This window comes from Haemaphysalis longicornis, unplaced genomic scaffold, assembly GCF_048455015.1.
Source record: "Haemaphysalis longicornis isolate Haplotype H1 unplaced genomic scaffold, Haemaphysalis longicornis Haplotype H1 scaffold_8, whole genome shotgun sequence".
NCBI classification, from domain to species: Eukaryota; Metazoa; Arthropoda; class Arachnida; order Ixodida; family Ixodidae; genus Haemaphysalis; species Haemaphysalis longicornis.
In genome coordinates, this window is record NW_027526445.1 from 62,378,108 (window position 1) to 62,404,666 (window position 26,559).

Sequence of the window (26,559 nt, forward strand, 5' to 3'; positions counted from 1 at the left end):
TTTTTTGGTTATAAGGAAAGCAAATATATAACCTGGCGGTGGTAATAAGTTACACAGATCAGTTCATATCGCGGCCTCACTTTCCCGTTACTAGGCTGTGTTATAATGCGGTTATTTTTATTGCGATGATACTGTACCAGAACGATCGGTTGAACTTAAACAATTTTGAAACTTCTGTGTGGAGCAAATGCCTTATTGTTAAATATATCCTGTCTTTGCCCACAGTTAATAAGAGCTATTTTATAACTTTTTCATTTTCGTTAAAATAAAAAAGCGAGGATTTTGTAACCAAAATAATTGTTTAACAACTCTTTGTACATCTGTAAGTAATTAAATCATAACTACAATAATTTAGCATTTTATTGTTGACGTTATAGTAATTTTAGAAAATGCCGTGATTTTTTGTCTTTTAAGAGGTAATTTGCATTTCTTTTATAATGTATTTGAAAATGGATAGTTTATACGATGTTCTCCTGTTTTGACTGATGACAATTGTTTAATGGTGAAAATCGGTTTGAACAACATCCTTTTGTGCGGATCTACGGAGTCGTAAAGAAATGCGGAAGTTGTCTCAACTTGAGGTGCATAACCAGATTGTTCGTCACTGTAACAAAATTGCACAAACAAATTATCACTGCCCCATTTTTCCTCAATTTCTTTCCGATGTATCGAAAAACTACGTCAACCTTAAAGACCTGCAGCCTTCTTTCCGAATTGGCAACATCTGGCGCATTTTCTCACGTGATTTATTACTATAGACTAAAATCTTCGTGTCATACGCACACTGTCACAAAGCGGGGCTAACTGCAGATGTGTTAAATCTTTTATGACTGCTGAATATCATTACCGAAAAAAATATACCAAGAAACAAACGGAGTGCTTGTAGTCGTGCTCATTGTTAGGAGCGCCAGGCGTGGGCCAGGCTTGCGCCTGCACTGGTGGAGCATGTGAAAATAAAAAAAAATACCCAACAGTATCGAGCACACGTGAGCCCATACGTGATGGAGTGCGCCCGGCGTCGGGGAGCTAGACATCCTAGAAGGCTTTGACCCGTGTTCGTGGGGCGATCACTCGCATGGTCTTCGCTCGGCAGTTTACGTGCGCACCGGCATGAGTTGGACCCCACACGCAGACTGTGTTTCAAAGATGTTGAGTACGGCAACCCAGCTGCTGCAGATTGTACCGCGAGTTGTCGCGCTCCATTTGGGCGAGATGTGAAATGCTGGTGGGATATAACCAGGGCCTGCCAGGTATAGACAATATATAATGGCAAGATTGGAAATGCATGTTAGGTACATCAGCTGGGTCTACGCCGAAGAAAGAGGGGGCGGCAGCTCTGCTGTAGCTTCAGCCTTGACCAAAAGGGCAAAGTGTGCCAATTTTTTAACACATTCCCACATCGATGTTTACACGGTTGTGTCAAATCGCCTTTCGTATTCTTGTCGTGCGCAATTGTTTTTTTCTTCTTTTCCTTATGCATTTTCCCACAGACTGGCGCATAGATCAAACGAAAGAGTTCATAGGAAAACAACTAGGTAATCCTGTATTAGGTAACAACAGAGCAAGCTCAATTTAATGCACGAGCTCTAAACCTCGGTGAAACAACCTTTCATTGGACAATTTTTTTGAAGAGTAAAGCGTTCCATCGTCTGTATTAAAGAAATTTTGTACATTTCTTCCCAGAACTACGCAAATAATGCCCAGAAACACCCTCCTCCTCTAAGTTACATCAATCATTAAAATACGCAATGAATTCATTCTCTTCCCTAAGTCTAATGGTAATATTAGCACTAAATATATTATTTCAATTGAGCCGTATTCTTTAGTACTCCATGATTTTATTTGTCGGACGGCCGCAACCGCGATCAAGAGAGGGGTGGAAAGTGCATGGTGTCTGTATAAGGCGTTTCATTGGAATCTCGGAAACTTGGGGGAGGGAATTACGCGAAAACCTGCACCCGCCGACCAACGTGTATAAAACACACGGAGCACAAGGCACTGTGGTATTGGGCGCTTGTTTGAAGTGATGTCGATAAATTGTTTTTTGTCACCTAAAACTGAAGAATTTGGTCATTTAAAACTGAAGGTAAGCAAAGGCGTTACAAAAACCGAGTTAGAGGTGAGTTTAAACATTTTCTGCCTTCTTGACTCAAAATAACACATTGAAAGTTGTAATGCATGCTTTCAATCGTCCTTTATCTTGCAAAACCTTCACTTTGTCCTTGACGCGTGTGATTGCTCCTTTCTTTCATGGCGTAGAGGGAGGAAACCTTCGGCTCCTCTGGCGGTCGGAGGCATTGCAAACGATTGCGGTTTACAGGAGCTTTTTTTTACTGAAATTTAGCAAAAGTTCACTTTTGTAGATAGAGCTAAAATGTCCGTATTCTCGCCATTTCAGTGTGACTTGTGATCTCCCCTTCATTCCCTAGCTGACAGTAGATCCTGCGGAACCTGCGGCGACTACGGAATCTGGCGATTCCCTAGCCGCCGCCGTTGGTCGCAACGCTCGCCACTCCGCCCCGACCCCCAAAATTGTTTTTTAGAAAAAAAAAGTGCGAAAAACGCAAAAAAAATAGATAAACATAAAAAAAACCGAATGAAACAATTAAAAAGGAAACAAAATCTTATATATAGTAGGAAAGGCTCGGTGGGATTCAACCTCAGGCTTCGTCGTCGACACGAAACCAAGAGGGGGCAACGAGCCGAGGAGAATGACGAAGAACGAGCCGCACGCCTCGAGCAGCGTCGTAACCGTCACAGAGAACCAAGCTAACCAAAAACATTACCGTACCTCTCGCTACGCACACCCAAGCAAAACTGTGGAATGCCACAGCCAATTGTTTGCAGGTGACTGCAATTGGATTTTCTGACTTCTCAAACTGTTGGTTGAAGTGTCTTGACGTGTCCATTTAGTCTGCACTACTGATACCTTCAAAGCACGACTGATGCCCTCAAAAGCGCTTCCTTTTCTATCATCAGGAATTATTTCACTGTGCTCCATAACTTATTTAATTTTTGCGAACATATTTTGCAACAGGTTATTCTCACCGCCGCAACAGCCAAATAGCTAAGACAAATACAAAACATTGTTCGCCATCAATCGCTATGAGAACGAATCATGTAAGGAAGTCGTCAACCATGGATATTTATAGTGTAAGCGGAGATGGCTGAGTGAATTCTCTGGTTTGTTTGGCGCATAATGACCCAGGACTAGATATGCCACATATGGATGCGGTGAATGCATGAAAAATGTAGCATTTCTTGTGCTAGATTACCTAAAGAAACAATGAAGAACCTAAATTTAAAGGGGTCCTGAAATGCCTTCCGCCGATGCATGGATGTACATGTAACCAAATAAAGCAATGTATTAGCAATCTCCTCCTGCAAGAATTTTGTTAAAGCGATGAGTATTAGCTGAGAAATCGTAAATCAAAAACCGCGAATTATCGTCGCCCCGTATTTCCTCCTCCTTTCAACTGTTTCATCGCTGTTGGCCTCCCCTCCCATGATGCTCCGCTCCTCAGCGGTGACGTACTTCCGCTATTGCGCTCCCACAGACTGCCGTCTGCTACGGGCCAGCTCTTTCGGCTTTTTCATCTCTGTAGACACCATGGACACAGGCTGGAAAAGCGAACGAATGACCTGGCCGCATGTGTGCGGCCTGGCCTTGCCCTTTCGCGGTGTACGTAGCTGCAGGGCTGCAGTTGGTATCGGCGGCGAACTCGCAGCCGCGTGGGGAGAATCGTGCGCTCGTTCCCTTTGGTGCACCGCGCACTGTTTATCCAAAAAGCGCGGTCTCAGATGTGGCCCCGCTGGTGCCGGGTGTTATTTTGCGGTGGTTGTAATTCCTACTACCGGCGGCATGTCAAAAAAGACATTTTCAACCGACACAGAACCCGTGCACAAAACGCGCCGGATCGGATCGCTTTATCAGCGGCGATGAACGTGAAGGCGAAGAGCAAACCAACGCTGCACTCGATCAGCGAGAACCCGTGTTCTGACAAGCTGCACCCATGTGTTGCATTCAACACTGACGGGAAAGCGTTTGTTTGCACTTGTTTGGATAGTCGTAAAATGTCCAAACACTCCGGCACTCCGCTAGCAGATCAGCCGGCGAGACATTTCGGAAAACATTTGACAGATGGCGCCGTATGCATTAGTGTGTCGCTACGCAAAACTGATGAGACGCTCTACTAAAACTCCCATAGCGGTGTCACGTAGCGGGACGCAAAAATTTAGCGTTTAGCGTATGCAAAGGCCACAAACGCTGTACTAAAACTCTATTAGCAGCAAAATAGCGTGCGTATGTGAAACCGCTTGCGTTTACAAAGCTGCACGCCGAGCGCGTACTTTTGAAACCTAGTGACATCGTTTAAATACACTGGCAAGCACAGTGTAACGTAGTCAGATATCAACCGTATGCTCAGGCGACAAGCAAGAGCTTGTTTTATGTGGGGCGGAGATTGCGCATAAAGGCCCGTTCGCACTTGCGACGAAAGCGAGTGAGAGCGGCAGGAATTCCGTCGCTTTGTCGCGCGACGATCGTTTTTGTTGAATGGTTGGGACAAAGTTTGGTTGCGCGACAGAATTCCCGTCGCTTTCGCTCGCTTTCGTCGCAAGCGGGAATTGAAAGTTCTGCCGCGCTGCCGTCTGCTACGCAGCTCGGAGGTAACCGCGCGATCTGCTCGGGCCGGATGAACGCGCACACTCCCGCACGGCAGCGCCCCAAGCGGCAGACGGCCGCGTACATCGCTCCCGGCGCCCGCCTGGAGCCCGCCCTCGGCACACTAGCCAGTATATTTCAGGCACTATAATGGAGGAAAGATTTTTTGCTTCCGATGAACCTAGTTCTTTGCCCCTGTGTTGTTAAATACTTGAAGTGGTTAGCACGTCGTCGTCACGCAGCTCTGTATCGTCGTAGCATCGCTGATTGTCCGAACGAAGCTTGCAGCTAAGCCAATGCAGCGACCGAAGCTGTGTGTGTGTGTGTGCATCGCCTCCTGTGTGTTGTGGACGCGTTCGTTTCGCGATGAAATGCGACATTGTACTTCTGCGGGTGGATAGTGCTTCCCATGGTCTGGATTATCTTTCTCGAACGACGTACCACTCAACCTCGCATGGGGTATGTGCAGTGTGCCTGGCTAAAAGCCTTCTCGCTTGCGCGCCAGAGTTGTGACTTGCTGCTCGTCCCCGCAAACCGGGTGTGAGGTGAGTGCCGTATTTACGACGGGCAGGAGGAGGCAACTCATCGTCTGTCAATCGCGGTTCAGACTTGCAACGCATGTTGTGACGTTGCGTTCGTTCGAAACGCATCTCTCGATTGTTTTGAAGTTGAATAAAATGTACGCGTCAAACCCGGGCATTCGGCTCAGGGCGTTCTCTGCGATTGCACCAAAGAAGTGCCACGGGACTTTCTTTATGGTACGTACTCACGTAAGATAAAATCCACGTCGTGTTATGGCCGTGTTGCATTCAATACAAACGGTTAAGCGTTTGTTTACACTTGTTTCGTTTGTCGTAAAATGTCAAAGCACTCCGGCACTCCGCTGGCAGATCAGCCGGCGAGCCGACGCTGAGCAGACGACTCATCACTTTGCCGGAAGTGCGTGAAAAAGCCGCCCAATAGCAGGATGTCTAGCTCATGACGAACATCTGGGAATCAATGATGTAGACATGTGAAGATGGCGGCATCCAAAAACACGAAGGAAAGGGTGAGAAAAAAGCGACAAACTTTGCAACAAAAGTGTGAGCTTTCCGCTGCGCGTAAAAGAGTAATACTTGGCACAGGTGACGTTGGCGACCCAATCTAGCGATTGCGCTAGTTCATTTAGTGTGCTCAAAATGCCTTTCAGGGCCCCTTTAATTTAAAAATATTTTAGCGCGGCGTCCACAAAATAGGATTTAGAACGAGGCGTTCTATTGCGAATGATGCTCTTTTACCTGCACATTTTATTGGGTAGACACAACACACATTTTATCTTGTAACCTATCCGCATATGCTACATCTATTGTGTCGAGCATAACAGCTCACGTAAAAACGTTTTTTGCTACAAAACAATAAAATACTAAGTATTTGGTAATAATACCATATACCAAATTAGTAAATTATACTTTTTGTGTATATCAGAAACCGGGGCGTTAACGTAAAGTAGGCGTTAATGTAAAACTATTGGCAGTGCCGCTAACGCCTGTTCTTTTAGGCGTTCCTTTAAGACCCTGCCTTTCCGATAAATCGTGGTGCTTTCGACAAACGTTAACAACTTTTTGTGTCAGCAAGAGGGAGGCACATGTAGGCTGAAGGTCACGTGCTACTTGTACATCGGCTGATGTGCAACCATTTATCTTTATCAGACATGACGCCGATTCGTACCAAATACGTGATGTATTGGTGTAAATGACTGATAAATTTTAAGTAAACATAAATAATGTAGGGCTAGAATACGACCACATAACAAAAATTTCCAGAGAGTTTGTATCATCAACTCATCAACGACAATGGCACCTAAGCAGTAAATACGACTTCGGCTTCACCTAAACATTCTAACAACTGAGGGCACCGCCGCAAATTGATTAGTTGCAACAATTCTCGACATTTCAAGTGACGAGATAGCATGATAGGCGCTCGCCAAGATTAACAAAGATAGGAGCGAATTCTCCTTATTCATCGGCTCCTAAACATGCGGCAGACGTGTTAAGGAACGATTGATTACCGGTTGTAAAAACTCCATTTCACACTACACACATAACGTGCTAGTCTGAATGAACGCCTTATATAGAGTGCTAATTCTGGAGAGCTTCATACTGTTTCTTCATTACGTACGTTTTCTTTCTACGGGCTTCACGATTCTAAGAAGGGGTATCCAAACGAAAAAATTCTTTGTTCTTCCAATAACCATGATACAAATGTTATCCATATGTCCAAGAAATAACAGATACATTAGGAAACGTATTGTAGGAGTGACCGCTCCCCAGCCATTTTAATGCGATTTAGCAAGACGACACGGAATGTTTAACCTCGTGTGGCTAAGAAAGCGCATAAGCACAGCGAAACATGATAGTCAGAAGCCCTAAATTTCAAGCAGGTTTATTGGCAAAGGCGTGGATTTTAACATGGAAAGCGGGCATTATCCTAAAATACAAACAAACCAAACTATGCAAAGCTATGTAAAATTGGCGCATAAAATAGATCGCACTATGACGTGTGTTCAAAGAGAGGCAGAAGAAGATATGGACAATGGTGGAAGCTTGCCCACTTTCAGATTCCCTATATCCTTCTCAGATAGAGTCACTGATGGTGAACTGACGCAACGTTCACACTGGCCTGCTATCTCAGCCGTTTCCATAATTTATCGTGTTTTCTTATTGGATAGGCAAGTAAAGACGCTAAAGCAATCAGAGAGGGTGTTACGTTGCAATAGTGGCAATGAATGCCCAAGTGGGCTGTGACAACCTTGTCCATGTATTAGTCCTCGCGCAAGATGTTTTTCAGGCAACAAACTATTTGCCCATATGGACAATTCAGATACATAGCGTCGGAAGGCTTCCCATACGTGACATGAAAGGATTTCTGTGCTTGTCGCACATCGGCCGTGGAGCTTCGTGTTCATTTATTTGACGCAGGCTTATCAATTCTATAGGGGCGTAAAAATTCTATATTTTGCTAGAGTCTGGGCGAAAGATCACAAAAAACGGCATAACTGCAAGCCATTGTTACTTCAGATGTCTTAAACGCAGTTCCATACCTCAGTCTGTCAACCTTAACCGGCGTGCTTGATGCTCCTGAGAAAGTACTAAGTAAGAGCGGGGACCAGCTGTTCCGGGAACCCCGCTTCCTGAGGCCGCTGCACCTCCTGAAAGAATTTTTCATAAATCTTACGGGGGAGGACATTTTTAGCATTTGACTAACCCTACTTGGTCACACTCGTTTTACCAAGCGACCGTGGCCAACGGTAAATGTATCCATTGATTACTGGTGCGTTTATTGTAGCACCAACTAACACCATCGGTCATTAAAAAGGGGTTCTTATCTAAAACACTGAGCTTGCTTTCTTCAGGCACTTTGGGCGTAACTTGAAAATGTTGAAGCAGATCTTAAATTTAGTTGGGTCAGTCAGTACATGAGAAGGAAATGTTCTTGCGTCAAACGTGATGAACACCAGAAAACCTGCTGAAGCCACTGTCCGAAGCCACCGCCACGAAACGTGACTTGGGTTGGTATTTTCCCTATAGTACTGTGTGATCCCATTACTTGAATGCGAGTAGCAATCAAACAACAAATATTTTTATAATGGCCCATTGTAGCTCGCGTGTCTTCAAATTACCTTACTGGGGGGGGGTGAAATTTACAAAGGGTTTCAACAATTCCATCGTTTTGTTTTTTCACTTGAAAGACGTGTTTTAGGGTTTCAATTGACCTGCGTTATTTAAAAATCTAGTTCTTTCAAACTGAGAAACGTTCCATTTTATACTTATGGCGTTTTACCGCAGGCGTTAAACAATATTTTATAGGCTGGTTGGCAAATTGCCAAATCATAAGCTCCTCGAAAATATAGGAAATCGGCCCGTTTTCTTGCCGTAAATGACTTATAAGGCTATCCTCATTTTAGGCAACAACGTTGATGGCTTTTCACACCGAATATCTGTCGCAAATCGATTGGAAGTTTTCCCAGTAGCGGTGTCCGCGCCCTCTCCTATTCACATCAGTATCAGTTTACTTGTTGTTAGCCAATGAGGATGCCCTCCTTGACAATGCGGACGTTGCGAATTTTCAACTGAAACCCCTCTAGGGAGCCGATGTTTTTTCTTCATGCTTCAGGCCATATGAAATAAACAAAACGCCACTGCGGCTTCGTTTGCTTTGTTCCAAACAATACGTCCGGGTTGGTCATTGACCCGACCTAAAAAAACACCTGCCCGGTCAGAGGCGTGCACCTATCGTTGATGTTGCCAAAAAATAAATAGCACATTGTGTTGCTGACGTAGAGATGCTCAAATGAAGTTGACAGCAGATTGGGTGTATATTTTATTTTCCTTCAGGAACGCGTATCACAGAGCACGTTTCTCTACGCGCTTTATGCAAGTTTCTCGTGTTTCCCAGGTACTGACTAAGTTAAACATAAGACAAGTTGTTTTGCATCACCTTAACCTTTCGAAAAATTGAATCAGGCAACGACATTTTGATTTAGGGTACATCTCTGGCGCATATACACCACTCGCTTTTTTCACCGGGACGTCCCTTGCTCTTTTAAAGAGTCTATTTCCAGGTATTTCCTCTACACCGGTAACATATTCTTTGTTCATATTGTACTAAAAAATCTGTTGTTTCTACTAGCTTCCCTCTTGCCTATTTCGTGAAATTGTTTCACAGATCGCCAACATACGGATGACGAAGCATATCCACTTATCTGCAATGATCCGCAGATGTTGTGTTTACATCTATTTACATCTAGACGAGTCGTAAAGTATATAAAAAGAGTTATAAGGCACTGTGCTGCCAGAGCGCCTCTTTGATTATAATACAAAGTACTCAAAAGTTTTACCGAACAGGACGGTGCACAAAATTTGTGATAAAAAACCATCATCTTGTTCTACGTCAAGCAGCTGGCGCATTTGGGTACCTTATGCTCGGATCGCAAGCTCAGGTCTTAACCAAGTAAGGTAGACAATCGTGGCTTTCCAAGCTCAACTTCGACGCAGATGTAACATGGCTTATTTGCAAATGTGACGCCTTTCCTTATGAGTTTGACTTATAGCCTCAAAATAAAGGATGGCAGTGCTGAATTTATTGACATTAGAACTCACTTAAAAATCTATATAAATCTTTATATTCAAATAAAAAAATACATAGAAATTTAGTACTCCCGTTCTTCCTTGGCTATGGTACGTTAGCTGATTGTGTTGTTCAGTGTCACAGCCACTCCAAACCGTAACAAAATCACAGCCACTCGTAACCGTAACAACACACGTCTCACAAGCATTTAAGATTTCCAAATAGTTGACAAACGTGTTGCAGGTTCCCTTTTTTTCGTAAAAGTAAAGAACAAATTAAAAGCTGAGCAGCGACAGGTCTTTTGTAGCCTGACGGAGTTTGTTACATTCTTGTTGACCGCAGAGCTGTTCAGGGTAGAAGTCTGTCCCTCCATGCGGATAGTTAACACAAAACTGCCGTGTTCGCCGAGGTGGATGGGGGTAAATGGTAGGCCGGTAAGTATGAGGGATACTGGAGAAAAAACGAAGAGCCCGCGAGCAGGTGTTGGGATCGCGCGCCCCAACACGAAACGGGGGTTTGTGATGTCCCGGGAATCAAAACCGGGACCTCTAGGCCATGCAACTGGTAAGCCAAGTGCTGGGAAACCCGAAAGGCCCAAGGGTACAGGGTAAGTCGTGATAGTCGAAAAATAGCGACACGTTCAGAAGAACTGGGAAAAGAAATGTTATGTTTCCACGGAGTGCGCACCACCTACAAGAAAAAAAGTCCTGGTGCAAATTTGCAAAAATATTATAACCAACTCATTATTTTGAATTGAAAAAAAAAAACTACAGCTGGCAAAACATTTGGCTCCCGTAGACTGCGAACGCCATTCTATACCGCCGTCTTAGGCCCTCTCGTTACGACATGCGAAGAAGTCTCGTAATGAGGCCGACTGGGAAGGGGCATGTTGTTGGGCCCAAAAAGTTTGAAAGAGAAATACGAACAAAATCGACAACTCTGCCACCGAAATTAAGGCCAACTGAGGCCAGTTAAAATACTGCCGCCTCAGGGAGGACACAAAAAAAAAACTTGACAAGGCTTTCTTGATGGGAATCCAACCTGGATGCCTTGCGCTATGAAACCGATTTCTAGCAAATTGCGTTAAAGTCGCATTCGGGGCGTACAGAATACCTTTCGGCTCTGAGCGTTGGTTTTGGTTTCTGCTTACGAAGAACTCAAGTAGACGTTCCTTCGGAAGTTGGAAGTGTGTATTTTTGATTGTAGGATACTGTATTGTGAGCTTTAATTTACTGTAGTTTTCTGTTAGGAAAATGGCCGACCTAAGAAAAAACAAGTTATATCTTCACATCTCTGTTGCGTCGCTGGTCGAATTCTTCTCTGGGTAATTCTGCCAAGCGTTTCCGAACTGTTTAAGTCGGTTTCTTTCGCGGAGCACTGAAAGTAAAGCAGTCGAATGATTTGCTTTGGCGCTCGTGTCTAATGCCTCACGTGATCGGCCGGGCTCTACAAATAGACCACTGATGTCTCTGCTGAGGAGGCCGTACAGGCAAAGGCTACTCCCATCTTCTAAGTGCAAAATCAACATTATTAGTCCTCGGTTTTGCACATATTGTCACTTAAAGCGTTCATTTCGTTGGAAATACTTTCACCGAGAACAATGGTTTGGGTGAAGACTATGCAACGTACAATAATTTTACACGTTGCCGTGAGCACTACCACCTACTGCTTTTTAAAAAAATAGATTATCCTGTGCACAAAAATACAAATTACTGTGGCATGGCTTGTATAGTTGACATGGGACTCATATGTATACTCTCCTTCAAAGACCTACGCAACTTGGTATTTACTACCTTAATATACTGATACTTTATTCATAGTTTGCTCTTACGCTGCTTTCCTTCTTTCTCTGTGTTTTTCCTTGTCTCGCTTCGTTGTTCTGTTTAACATAAGTTGATGTATTTTGTCATAAACGATTACTTTATCATGCATACATTACTTATTCGTAGATAAAGAAGCGTTACACTAAAACATTTATCTGTAATCTGCTCAGTATATTATTCTTCTTTCCTCAATCTTGTGTCACCTGATGTATCTTGAAGTATGTTGCTTGAATTATGCGCGTCCAAAATACGTGTGGGTTGTTTTTTATATACGTACGCGGTCTGTAAATTTCAATTGTCTACTATTTGTAGGAAGTGCGGCCGCCCCAACCATGTTTATCTCTTTTTGATCGTTGGAATAATCGTCTCTGACACTGAGATAAAGCGGATTGAATTTATTTGCATTGAATTGTGGCATCACGTCGGGCTATACAGGCTAGGCTAAGGTCGGATATTGCGTGTATAATTAAATATTAACAGTTGGCTTGCTATAAATAAAGAGGCGGGCTGGTATGACGATTGCGTAATGGCAGCTATCGGGCCACCTTCCGGCGGTTGCAGGGGCGCACGGGATCCTTTTAGAATAGCGGATTTTACCAACACAACAGTTTAAAAACACAGGTTTACTTCGTATGTTTGAGAGCTGCGAAATGTTAAAAAGTAAAACGGCGCCAAAAGTAATAATTTATTCAATATCAGCGTGTTTTTTTAATGAACAAGAGGGATACGGTAGCGAGAACCGTCGAGGTTCGCGCTTAGTATGGTTTTTGTAGGTCCGTGCCTTCTTAATCCGTTGTTACAAGAATGTATGCTCTCACAGTTTAGAACCTAACTGTTCTTTTTTATATAAAATTATTATAAAACTGTCATTTCGTGGGGAGGGGGTGAATGGGGTTGCCCACAATGGCTTTTTGGCGCTGGGATAAATATGAACATTAGCGAAGCTCCTATACAATCTGTGTCCCTTCCATGAAAGCAAAAGGTGAAGGCGTAGATTATACGTGCGGTGTTGTAAGGACTGCCAAAGGCAACAAAAGCACTTGCGTAGATACATTCGGAACTGCCGTCGGTGAACTGAGCGGCCAGTCATGCTTTTAGGCTGCTGATATAGAGTTGACACATAATTCAGTTGCAACGTATAAAAACATTATTTTGTCTTTGATATGGATGGTTGTTATCACTACGACCAACACATTCATGTACGCAAACATGTCTTTTGATTGCATTCAGTTCGAACATGTTTCTATCGATCACTAATTGAACGAAAATGTCTCTCGAAGTGAGCAGACATTAGGATTGCTGTCTGGGTCTGGTTGTTATCTTAAATCTGGTTCCCACTACTGACTACTTTAATGCATATCCAAAGTAAGTGATAAAGTGAAATTGATGTGGAAGTCCTTTTCTGAACGCGTTCGGCCTTGGTGGTGACCGCGGGCTAATGGCCCGCTAAAGAAGACCTTTGTTGTCGGATGCTCGCGCTGTAAAACGCCACGAGCTTCAAAGACGAGTGAAACCTGGGATATTTTTGTTCACGGACATGACAAATGCGTGATAACCTTGTCATACAAGTTTCGCTGACACGCACCTTTTCTGGGTAAAACAATGGCCTTAAAGAGGGGAGATAATATTACAGAGTACCTAAGCACTCCGTATGATCTCCCAAATGTAAAGCAATTAGAGTTCGATTGAGGAGCGCATATGATGGTTTAGTGTGAGGGGTCATGATTCACATGAGCAGTTCATGCAAACTGCCTAAAGTCCGTTTCGGCATACACCACTGCCAAGAAATTCGTAGGATAAGGGTCGCGTGTCTTTCTTTGCGTCATATTAAAGTAGCATACGTCTATGTATTATCTTTTGATTATCATCCTCAGCACTTTGTTTTCGCGAATAACTTTTGCATTTTTCGTTACTGTGAGTGAGCGGGAGGCGAATCACCCTTGTCACAATAAAAAACCCCTGTTGTTTTCAACGTGCTTCGCTACTCCCGTAATTGGTACTCGTATAATTAGCATATGTAATTTTTTTGTGAAGCCAACTCCGCGTCTGCAAAAAAAACTCTAAACGCAAGGTCACAAACTGATTGCTAGGTCCACCGCTAGTCTGCTAGTGTCCTCGATCTCGCTTGGTCCAGTGATTCCGTGGTCGTGTAATATCATGAAAGATTATGGCTGGAATGCCACCCAGTGCAAAATATACTTAAATTTTCCAACTGGATCAGCGACCCCGTTTATCGAGGTTCTGTGAGAATCATGGCGTCACACCGAAAATTCACAGTCCATTTTTTTTATTTTTGATTTAAGGGGAATGTCGGGATCCATGATGCAGACACGGAGGGGGGCGGAATGCAAATAGTGGGGGGGTGCCGAGATTTGCAGGCTAAAGTGAACAAACATAAGACGAAAAAATACTCCCACCTCCCCTCGCGGGAACCCCTGTGTAGATGCGACGCAGAGGGGGTTCCGTTGTTGTTTCCGTTAGGTTGATTCTCCCATCGCGTGAAACGTGCCGTGAACCCCCTGCCGCAGCTATGACGCAACGTGGCGCGGCTATGACGCAACAGAATCCAACACAATCCACTTTAATCCAATTCAATCCAAATCCACTCGAATCCAATCCAATCCAATCCAATCCAAGCAAAGCCAATCCAATCGAATCCAATCCAATGACCCTCGCGAGAGAGTGTTCGCTATCGGAGAGGAGAGGGGTGAGCGGCGAAGAGCGCAGCTCGCGCGGCGAGGAGAATGGGGGAGGGGTGTGGACGGACAGCAACGCCGTATGGAGGGACAAGGCGAGTGAATCAGATGCATTCGCATCTAACATTGTGAAAGAAATGTCAAAGTTAAGACGTTACCTCTACTAATGTGGAGATGGCAGACATTGCCAAATGAACACGATCTTTCTTTATCCCTGAGTAATCCCTCTTGAGGTAACTACTTCCGTTCCGGCCTCCAGATGCGAAAGGAAAAGTTACAAAGGGGTTGCTCTTATGCCGTACCGGAGGCCGCTAATACTCCCCCGCGGGCCGCAGGTTAACGACCCCTGCTGGAATACGTCTTCGATGTGTGGTCTGGCGTGCTTCAGTCTTTTTTAGGCAGCATTCTTCAGCATGCTTTTTATAGTATTGGATATCGATTGTGGAACAGAATAAGGCGATTATGCTTTCAAATGAACTCCCAAATGAAGGAAGATAAGTAGAAAAGTACAAAGCTCAGTCGTGGCGGACAGTGTTAAACCGAACGAAATCAAACACCTAAAAAAAAAGGATTTCAGCTGTTCGGTGAAGCGGCGGCAGATTAATATCAAGCCTGGTGAAGAAACACAAAAGAAATGCGAAAGTACGGTGACTGTAGGGGTCTGCTCATGCGGCGCCCGCTCATTGCAATGGCCGCCTCCCGTTTCGGGATCTGCTTGAGTAACCCTGTAAACGTTCGCCAGTTTCGTTGCTGCTACTGACTTGGCACTAATCGAGCCCAGCAAGCATTTCCTTATTATTTTTTTGCCCCCGCTCTACTGTATCGCCGGAATTTTTTGGAAAAAACGCCCTGTTCAAACAGACTGCTACTAAGACTGTCAAGACTAAACACCATTCCCTGCTTTACAATACAATAATGAAGTTTAGGCGTACGTTTTTTTTTTAATTTATCATGATCAACTTGTAAACATCGGTGGCTTCGTTGCATGCAAGACTCGCGGAGACGTCAAAATTACTGAAGGAAGCGCTAACGCAGCTACGTCTTTTGTCCAATCCCCGTGTTGGCAAACCACAGCATGCTTGCATCTTAAAGAAAAGCATGTCTACGTTTGTTCAAAAAATAAACACTTCGTAAGATCTTGATCACCGACAAGAAATGTGTTTGCTATTTGCTTAGGGGCTATTGAACATTGGGGGCTGGTGTACGTTTTTGTGCTTCACTGTGAGGTACACTGCGTAGTTTTGGATCAATTTTGATGTTTCTTTAGGCTTACAAACCACCTCGTGTGAAAAAAAAAAACTCTTCGACCATCCAAATCATGGAGGCGGAAAAAGAAGACGCGTCTGTGTATTTTCCGGCTAGTTTAAGATCCATAGGTTTTGTCAATTGATCTGTGGTAGTAGAGTGGACTACGGCTTTTCATATTGCGCCAGAATATCTACGACGCACATGGTCAGGAAATTCAATACACGTGAATTATAAAAAGCTAATTAAAATAAAGGGACATTGTTGGTTTCTAATCGATGTTCATAGCACACATGGCACCATATCTAGTATCATGGGGTATGAAACAACTTCTGGTGGTCTATAGGTATCTCGGGTACAAAGTACTAACCAATGATTGCAATAACAAAAACAACAATGTCTCCATGTGCAATCGGGTTTTATAATTGTCTGGAAGCTCTCATTTCTCCTTACGTGCTTTAAATGTACCTGCATCACGGGAAATAATTGGTTAACCGCTCGAGGTTCTCTAACGGCTCGATTACCCTCATTTTTACAGGAAGCTTGGGGTTGTGCTGCAGGCAGAAGGCGTACAAAACTCCGTTTTGGGAGTACACAAATATGTCTTATGATGCCTACATAAGACCGTAGTTAGGCACCTTCTGCAGCAGTGAAATATTCATCGCCGAAGGCGCATTGCGTTCGCATACGAACCACGTAAGCAGACATGAGCGCATTGAACGCCGTATCAGTGTGGTGATACGGATTGTGTTTGCTGTGAATCACTTGACTTTCATCGCGTGTCCCTACGTTGGTTGTCCTTTTATATGTATGACATCAGCCATGATCCTGACATTCCGGTTCCGCAGATGGGTTGAATGGTCAGAAAAATATATCCTGAACACTCTACAGAGTAGCTGCGAATCTGTTAAACGATAGCCTAATGTGAACAGCATGATACACGCTGTTTCAGACTCAAAAACCGCCCCCGGAACTGTAACGTTTGTGCATCCAAAGCACGCAAGAAGACCGCAATGATCCTCGGAAAGACTGTTTCCTGTTACGTATACTTAGCGCAGTGAGTTGGAAAGCAAAGTAGATGCTATGTCTCGCTAGACACTTCTATGTTATTGAGGGTCGCTGAGTTTGATTTCTTTTCCTACTCGTTTTTTTGTTTATTTGTTTGAGAACGAGTACAAATTTAGCGTTGTCCTGTGCTGAAAATGCTCGATTGGTATCTTCACATTACACTTCATGATCTTGGAATAACAAAATAAAGCGCGGACGATTTCGGAATAAAAAAAAGTGCAGTGCGGGCGAAGGTACAGTTGTTTGTAACGCGCGATGTTGGACCACTAATAAGATGATTTCAAGCGGCCCTATATAAATCCTTCCTGATTCGGCAACGTTTATGAGTTATTATGCTCGGAGACTCGGCCAAGTTTCTCCGTGGTTATGCTTCAAGAGTCGGTCAACATTTCTATGTGGTGTCCTCGTTAGACATTCAAAAAGCAATGGACACTCGGTAATTGAAGTACCAAGGATCTACGCCCGCCTACCGGCTTTACGGTGAAGCTCAAAGAGTTATGGAAGGCAGGGTGGCACGACTGTTTACTCAAATTCTGTGAACTCCTTCCATGGTTGCCATTCGCCTTCTGTGGTGTGATGCGTAAAATGCTGATTGAAAAGGTTGTATAAAGTTATTGCTTCTCAGTACTTCGTCTTCTTATTTGACGATTTACTCTTCTCTTTGCTCCGTCAAAACTGCAGCCCTCGTGGCAGCAAGCGAAGGAGCGAGACACCTCGCTTCGCGTTTCCAAAGCCTCCCGTGTATCAGTTTTATTGCGGCTACGACATGTTGCCACACGAGTCGTGCCCTCGCGGGGTGAGGCAAAGTTACAAACATAGCAACGGTGCCGCCGAGTGCGGTTACGTCATTGCTTGGAGAGGTGTTTCGTAATATATTCTTTGGCCCAAACACCAGCCTAAACAGAATTTCAGGTACAAAGGTATAATGTGTATTCGTTATAGAGAAGCGTTTTTTCTGTTAGTCGTGTACTGATCAGTGTTGCGGAATTACCAGCCCGGAATTGGAACGACTCCGGAATCAATCCACATTTTTGTGACCCCGGAATGGAATGAGAATGGAATTGCGGTGATAGTTGGAGGAATGGAATGGGAATTGAATTAAGAGTCTTTTTGCCCGGAATGGAATGGGAATGGAATTACAGGTATTTTTCAGAAAATAAAGCGCTTTTCCTTCTAAGCGTTCTTGTTTCAAAATATCCAAACACACGCAAAAGAACTCACCAGCCACAGTTGAAACAAAAGGGCGTCCCTCAGCCATACTGTATAGCGCTGCGCGTTTTCTTTCTTTTTTTCTCTTTTGACACTTCGGGATGGGTTCGTAAGTGCGCGCAATAATGGCTTTCTATGAAAAGGGGCAACGACTTTGAGGCTGACCACACTCCCAGCACATGGCTGCCAGTGAGGAGGTAACGAAAATGAAAACAAAAAAAACAGGAAATGGGCGCTTTGAACACCGGAGGTTAGTCACGAGAATGTGTGAGAAGGTACGGGTGACGGGTCAGTGCGGGAGGAACTGCAGGACCAGGATATTTTGTGCACGAGTTCTCCGAAAGCCAATCTTTCTTGGGGGCGTGCCTTACTGCCGATTTTAGCTCGGCGTGGCGGCCGCTAGAGGGACCAGTTCTTGAAAAAGGTACATTCTGTCCTTAGACAGTGCTATAGCCTATTCTAGTACACTAAAACATCGCTGCTACGATGTTAGTCGCGATTCTCCGCGTAATAACCGCGGCTATAAGACGTTGGTGACCGTCGTAGGGAACCACGGCGGCAGTATCTTCCCCCCTATCCTACCAACTGCGTCTTGTGATTGCTTACCTCGGCGGTGCCTTCGCCCCGGCCGCGAGCTGTCTCCCCACCCTTAACTTTTCTTTTTTGCTTCCGGAACCTTTGGCGACTGGCTTCACACCGCGCCGTCAGCGAGACGCTGGCGCGATGCTTGCGTTCGGCGCAAGCTTTCTCATATGAGCTTACGCGACATCTCACCTCGCGCTCCCCCTTCTCACCGAAGAACTTTTGCAATACTATCTCTTCTGTCTAGACACTCGGACACCTTTGCCTGAAGCAGCGTCGACGAAGGCCTAAAATATTGGTTCGGGCATTCAGCCGAACGAGGAGAGCATGTAACAGGAACCGCGGCCACGGCTGCGCCTCCCAGCTCCGACGCGGCGATTCGCGGACGAAACTTCCAGACGAAATTTCGAAGAACGAGAAGGTCGGGGCTACCTCCTTCCCCAGTACGGCATCACCTGGAACCAGATGCCTCTTAGAAAAGTTTTTCACGATCCGCTGTTTCCTTGGAGGGTGCCCATGCCGGTCGAAACAGTGAAAACGGGGGCGCGGGTCCTTTGTGGCCCGTCTTCAAAGAACTTTGTTGGGCTACGTCCCGTCTCACTTCCCAGTCTAGACTTGTTAAACTCGTATTTATATTCTTCTCCAAACAATTCCCCCTACTTGCCCACTCTGGCTTGCATTTTTGCTGGTTTTCCAGATGTACCGCCCCTTCTAAGCAAAGGAACACTTCTTTGCAAAGAGGCGGCTAGAGGCCTACAGCGTAGCCCCGAGAAGCGGTTCGCAAGCACGTGGACCGACTCAGTTTTTTTGATGGGTGCTCTCCTAGACCCACGGTTTAAGTCTTCTTGGTGATCAGCTGCAACAGCCGAGAAAATTGTTCTGCTCTTCTGGGGAGGGGGCCTCTTTTTGAGAGCAAGACAGCGCCAGCACCGTCTCGAATGTAGACTGTGAAGCGGGGACAAGCCGACTGTTGTTTAGAAACATCAGGCAGAATGAAAACACCCGCTTAGATAGTATGCCTGGAACAATTGCGGGGGAAGTCTCCCTGTACCTTTCAGAGGGAACTTCTGCAGACACGATTAAGCCTCTGACCTGCTGGAAAGCGAACGCTAGCCGTATGCGCCTGCTTTCCCGACTGCCAAGGGCAGTGTTCACTGTGAATGCCACGTCAGCTGATGTGGAACACGTGTTTTCCATGACATCGCTGATCATGACAGCGAAGCGAAACGGCTGTCAAACAGGTATTTCGAGCAGCTCATGTTTGTCAAGCACAACGCATAGGGAGAAGGCAACTGTTTCTTCATGTTAATTTTTTGTTTTTATAACTGGCCCGTTAGAGCAGCCGTTATTTACACTTCGTGTGTTTAATGAATGAAACTAAAATAGAGCTTTTTTGCACCTTGCACTGCAGCTTGCGACCTTTATTAAAGCATATAAAAATCCCGAGGACAACTAAGCACTTTTTCTAGCCTACCGATTTCCACAGCACTAGACTGGCCAATTGAGGAACGTGTCTTTCTATTAATATCGTTATCATTTTTCTTTACATCTTTTCTTTAGATTGATCGCCCAGACAAGAGGACACTTCGAGAAACGTACATTGCTACTCCACTGTATGCAACTTCTCAAATGAGTTATACAGGCCTCAGTACATGTTTTTGCTTAGTCGAAGGCCGCAACGCATTGTCTAAGTCCTTTAGTTAGCTAGAGCCAAAGGTTGCGTGGTGTAAAAGTGTGAACTATCTGCCAATTTGTAAAAAAAAAAGACGCAAATTAGTACACAAACAAATCCACTACAGCCATTACAACGGTCGCGACTTGCGAATACTCTATGCATAGCCTGAACTTTTCCTCGTGCGCAGTGGAGTATACCTGACGCACGTAACTATAAGCTTTTCGGCAAGGGAGACATTGCATACCTGCGCACACGCAAACTGAAAATTCTCACCCCATCCGCGTTTGCAAGGCGCGCTTTACATGCGTGAGTGCTGACGACCTGTACGGCCCCTGATCCGTATTTGGTGCAAAGGCAGGACAAGGTGAGCAGTGAACTGTTCCAGCTAATACATCCAGATCCAGAGTTCTGCTCACCATTAACAAAATTATACTTCTAACCATACTCACGACCGCTCCATACGCGTGTAAACTGCTTAAAAGGAATATAATGTCTTCTTCAACCATACCTTTGTCAGCACAAAATAGAACATGCCATCAAGTTAACATTAAATTTATTGATTGTAGGGTTTAACGCGCCGACGCAACGCAGGTGATGAGGCGCGCCGTAGTGGAAGGCTCCGGATTAATTATGCCCACCTGGGGATCTTTAACGTGCGCCGAAAGTTCGTACACACGGGCGTTTTAAAGACGATAGTCTTTCTTGGGCTACTTAAGCCCAGAAATTTTGGTCTGTCTGTATGTCTGTCTGTGTGTCCGTCTGTCTGTCTGTGGCTATTTTTTTCTTTAATGCCGGTCTTTGGAACAACACAGAAACACAAAACAAACTTCTTCACATGAGCAACTCGAGCGACAAGCCACCAACCTGTATGAAGGCTGATGTCTCTCTAAAATTCCCTAAGCGTAGTCAAGGGTTCTATCCTTGAGAGCCACTCAGGAGTGCATGCCTTGCGCTTGTGGACTTCTACGTACTGAGATATGGACTCACGAAAACATTGCCGCGTAGGGCGGGCGTCCACATCACCGTGGAGCCAGGCCATGCGCGAGCGCCATATGCTATGCAAGGCCACCAACATAACGAGGTCCAAGGGCGCCCCTCTTCGTTTTCCACCGCTAGATGGCGTATGCCATGGGGGCTCAGCGGGAAATCTTTATGAAGGGTCCTCCGGAGGACATCCCACAAAAATACCACAGCCCAACAATGAAGAATAACGTGCTCTATCGTTTCTGGTTGTTTACAAATTGAACACTGAGTTCCCCATGGCACAGATATCCCTCTATCCTGCATCCAGGTTCTAACAGACAAGGTTCCTGTGTGTATTTTAAGAAAAAGGTTTTCACACCAGGGTGAACCTTCATTTTTTTGACGCGCTTTAGCCCATTTTGGCCTGGCCCAGCACGGTAATTTTATCTATACATAGGGACGGGGAAAACAACATCGCAAATCTCCTTATACAGTTTTTTGCGTGTCACAGAGTACAGGTACTCGCCAGAAAAAAATGCGAATAGAAAACGGGCTGTCATAACTATTTCCTTAAAATACCCATACACGCCACCTGGCATGCACCATGTTGATACTACATATTCCGGCATAGCACGCGCCAGCCGTACTTGCATGACACTCTGCAAGAACGGGTCATGAACATCTCTCCAAAACAAAAACCGGTTTACCAGCTGTCGCACATAAAGGTGCGCCAGCCCCAAGCCACCATCTCGGACTCTCCGAAACAGGTTTGTTCTGCTGCACCTCTCCCATGTTGAGCCCCAAATGAACACCGCAAATATCCGGTGAAGGCTTTGGACGTTGATTCGCGAACAATGCAGTACCTGCATGATATGCCAAATCTTGGTTACAAAGAATAAGTTACATGCCATGGCCCTTGCAAAAACTGACAACCTTGCCCCATTCCATTTCTCGGCCGTCTCCCTCACCGCCTGTGTCTGGCTACGCCAGTATGGTTCACTATCCCTGTAATATTCAAGTTCAACGCACAAGTACTTCACTGGAGTGGTGACCCAACTAATATTAGCGAAGGTTGGCGGTGTTGATGACCATTCCCCATGCCAAAATTCTAGGCAATTTGCCCAGTTCACAAAACTACCCGTCACCATGCCAAACCTTTTGACAGTGTCAACTACCAACTGAACGCTTTCTTCGTTCATACAAAAAACGGCCACGTCGTCTGGGTAAGCCAAAAGTTTAACTTCCGACTCATGCAGTCGGAAACCTTCGATGGCACTATTTCTGATTATACTCATACACAGGGCTTCGATGTATATGCAAAACAATAGGGGGCTGAGGGGGCAGCCCTGGCGCACCGAACGCTGCACTTCAATTGGGGCCCCCAACTTTTTGTTCACGATCAGCCGTGTAGTGCAATTGCGGTACGCCAGGGCGACTCCCTCTTTAATTACAAACCCATCGTTGACATGGTCTAAAATACAAAACAATATCTCGTGTGACACACAATCAAACGCTTTTTCCAAGTCAATCTGTAGGACTGCCACTCCCGTGTGCAGGGCGTCGCAGCACTCGAGGACACAGCTTGCTTTATGGATATTTGTAAAAATATTGCGACCCTTAATTACGCACGTCTGATGTGGCCCTATTATTTGTTGGACAACACTTTGAAGCCTTTGTGCCAGAACTTTCATAAAGATTTTGTAGTCGACGTTTGTTAATGATATTGGCCGGTACGACTTGACAAATTTAAGTTTCTCCGCTTCATCTGTCTTAGGAATGATGACTGTGTGTGACGTGGAGTGTGATGGGGGCAGTGTTTTAATATCGTACGCTGCATTAAACATCTTCGTTAGCACAGGTACCATTTCGTATTTAAACATCTTATAAAAAGCAGCGCTTAACCCATCCGGCCCCGGCGACTTTCCCGGGTTCAGGCTTTCAATACCACATTTCACTTCGTCTTCCGAAATAGGTCGTTCAAGCCAGTCCTTCATTTCGTCTTCCGAACGAGGCAGCCCGTCTATGAAATCCCGCTTGAAGCTTTCTGCTTTCACCGCCTTAAGAGCGAACAGTGCTTGGTAATACTCATAAAAAGCGTTATCGATTTCGCTTTTTTCACTCGTTACTTTACCCATGTAAGTTATCTCCTTGATCTGATTGCGTCGTGCATTTGCTTTTTCTATTCCGAGAGCACGCTTTGTGGGCGCCTCCCCTACTGCCCATTGCTCTGCTCTCGGGCGTACTAGGGCACCGCGATAGCGTTCTTCGTCAATAAGTTCAAGCTTATGCTTTATCTATTCAATGTCGTCCTTAAACACCCCGGGCATTCTGCCCTCCTCTAACATTAATTTTGGTAGGTTGTTTCTAAGCATTCTTTCCTTTTTGGTTTCTTCATATTTGATACAGATACACCGTTGTATGGCGTTTATTTTTATTTCTTGCTTGCTTAACTCCCACAGCGCCCCGATGTCAGTATGTGTTCCTTCAAGTTCGGCAGTTTTCTTTCTAACAAACGTCGTAAATGTTTCGTCCTCCAAAAGTTTAGATTTTAATTTCCATAGGTCCCATGTAAAGGGGGACTCTTCTTTCTTGCCCCCAATCCTGCACTTTACCAAACAATGATCGGAAAAGGAAACCGCGTGTACATCATAGCTTTGGCACTTTTGTAATAAATGCAGCGAAACGTAAATCCTATCCAGCCTCGCGTGGCTGAAACCTTGAAAGTGGGTGAATCGGACGCCTTTTTCCCAGTCTAGACATTGTCCGACATCAACGAGTCCATAATCCGCAACAATTTCGGATAACAAATTAGTACTAGCATTTCTATGCGCGTCGTTACTTGTTTTATCCCGGCCAGAAAGTACGCAGTTGAAATCACCTGTTATAATGAGCATTCTGTCTGTATCGACGTGTTGCCTGATAGTCCATTCAGCCACCCGGCCAAAGTAAAGCAATGCCTGCGCAATAGTCTTATATAGTCACAGCTAAATGTGCCCGTCAAATTCCGGTGTAATGTTCATACTTGTCAATATTCTTGAAGAACAACAAGACATTACGCGCATATAAGACAACAAATAAATACGAAGTGCTATTTGCAGCGTTCCTTTATAAAAAATCGTACATGTTTGATTCTGGTGAGAATAAATACTTCATCAAATGAACAAAAAAATATCACTCCGCCGCCGCCTGCTGTCTCCCACGCCATATAGCTTCAGGCGGCATTTGAAGAAATCAAGTGGCAACAGTTACAAAAGGTTCCACTAGATAGATTCCACGTTCTGGTTGGAACGCACGTGGACTAGGGAAACGCGGTTCTATAAACGTGGAAGTAGGGCACCTCGATTCACGCGCGTCTTCGCCGTACGGCAGCGTTGGCATCGAGACACCCGGTTCGGAGCAGTGGAACGCGGGAAATTTAAAATGATTTAAGCAAACCTTTGGCGTCTTTACGTTGGAAGGAGCGCGACACAAGAGGAAAAACATGAGAGGTGAGCGGGAAAGCGAAGGGAGGCATTTACTTGGTAAAAGTCGATAAAGACTATCGTCTTTTGACGACATTTGCAACAAAAGGAGCAGATACGCGGCCTATTTTTTTCTTTTCGCCTCCATCAGAAGAGCGACTGCCGCGGCCAGGAATCGAACCCGCGACCTCGTGCTCAGCAGCTCAACGCCTCAGCCACTGAGCCACCGCGGCTGGTACGTTAACATTAAAACACTCACTCCTAAACCCTAGTAAAACACCACAACCCGTAAAAACATGCTGACCATGCAAATACTATAATAACTACAGGGAGAACTGCCCCTGTGGTAATTAGTCGGGTAACTTCAACGCACGAGATATGCCACGAAGGCACCATCCCTTGACCTTGGTGATGTGTTTTGCGAATTTTAGCAGTTCTTAACGCTTGTATAACATCAACTTAATAGTGGGTTCATTGGTAACTTTATAATAACCCGATAAAACCACCAACGTGTGTTTCATAGGCTGAAGAATTAGAGGAATGGAATTGAACTACCCGGCAATTCCACGAGTGGGAATAGGGGACGTTTTAGCATCCCGAGGAATTGAAAGGAATGGAATTTAGGCAAATTGTCATTCCCCGGAATGGAATTGGAATAGAATGAGGACGCTCATTCCGCAACACTGGTACTGACTGATATACTGTGGCTAACACCCCTGCTTTTACTAGGCGCTACGTAGAGTGAACGAGTCCGAACGATTGCGGTTTTTTAGTTTTTTCTAATGATTTCCGATAGTTTTACTGTTTGTTGACTAGTTCTTTTAACTTTTGACCGGTTGTCCTAAGCCGGCGAGGGGCCGTATAGCGGGCGGGACAGCAGTCAGGAAGGCGCAGATGCAGGCAGGCAGGCAGGCAGGCTAAAATGTTCGCGTTAGGGTAAACTAAGAAAGGGCACCATCTTTAAAACACAAAACAGTCGAAGTAGCAGTAGCTTGCAATGCTGAAAACACGCCCCCATCTACAAGTGCTTATCCCGTAATATAAACATTGGTAGCTGCAGCCAGTGTATGCAACAGCACTGTCTACGAAATTTCTCGCTGTGATTATCAGGCTTACAAAGAAAATTACTTGAAGCATATCTCTGCTTACGTACTTTAAAGCCAAAAGATTTCTGATGCTTATTAAGAATTCTGTACTGCTGAATTATGTTTTCTTCCCTTTCTTGGCTGTGAGTTATAGTCTTTTGGTGCCAAAACCTGCGACCGGGTTCCTTTTTTCTAGTACATGACGTCACGTTTCGGTTCGGCGCGCCACGCACTTGCCTAAAACCTATTGGTATCAACTTCGTCGTGTTCTGAATTTCATAAAGTGCGCACATTAGCGGCACCAATCTCATGATTTCTGAAAAATCAGTTAATTTGTAACCGCATCTAAATGACAACAGCATCCTGTGTTTCCGTTGTTAATTGATACCAACGTATATCAGATCTCTGGCAAGAGATTTTCAACCTAAATGTGCATCAAAAAGTGACCTAGTGTGTTATTAACACAGGTTAGAACTAGGTGTCTCATTTAAATCAATCATGCTACGCAGTGTAAAACACACGTTTATCTCTATAGCTAGTTCGAGGAATTTTACGTAACTTATTTCTGCTTAATGTTTTTATCTAGGAAGCCTTTCTTTTATCTAGCTTTCCATGCTTTTTTTTGTGTTTCTTCACGGACACTAACTTTCGAAATGTAATACATGGTGACCTGCGGGCGTAAATGATCCCGAGGTGGGGAAACATAATATTGATTCCTCCACTATTGCGCACCTTAAAGCAAATGGTATAGCTTCGGCGAGCTAAATCCCCAAAACAACGAAACAAAAGGCGTGTAAACACATGTTACGCGGCATTCATTCTATTGTCACTATGGCGGTCACTCAAAATGTTTTAAGAGAGTTCATGTTTTAAATTAATGGCGTTCTTAGGCTCTTTATTCAAATTTCCCTACCTGCAAGCCGTCCGCTTTCAGCCGTACTAATCGAACCTTCTCGGAAATGCGCCACCGTTTCCAGACAGAA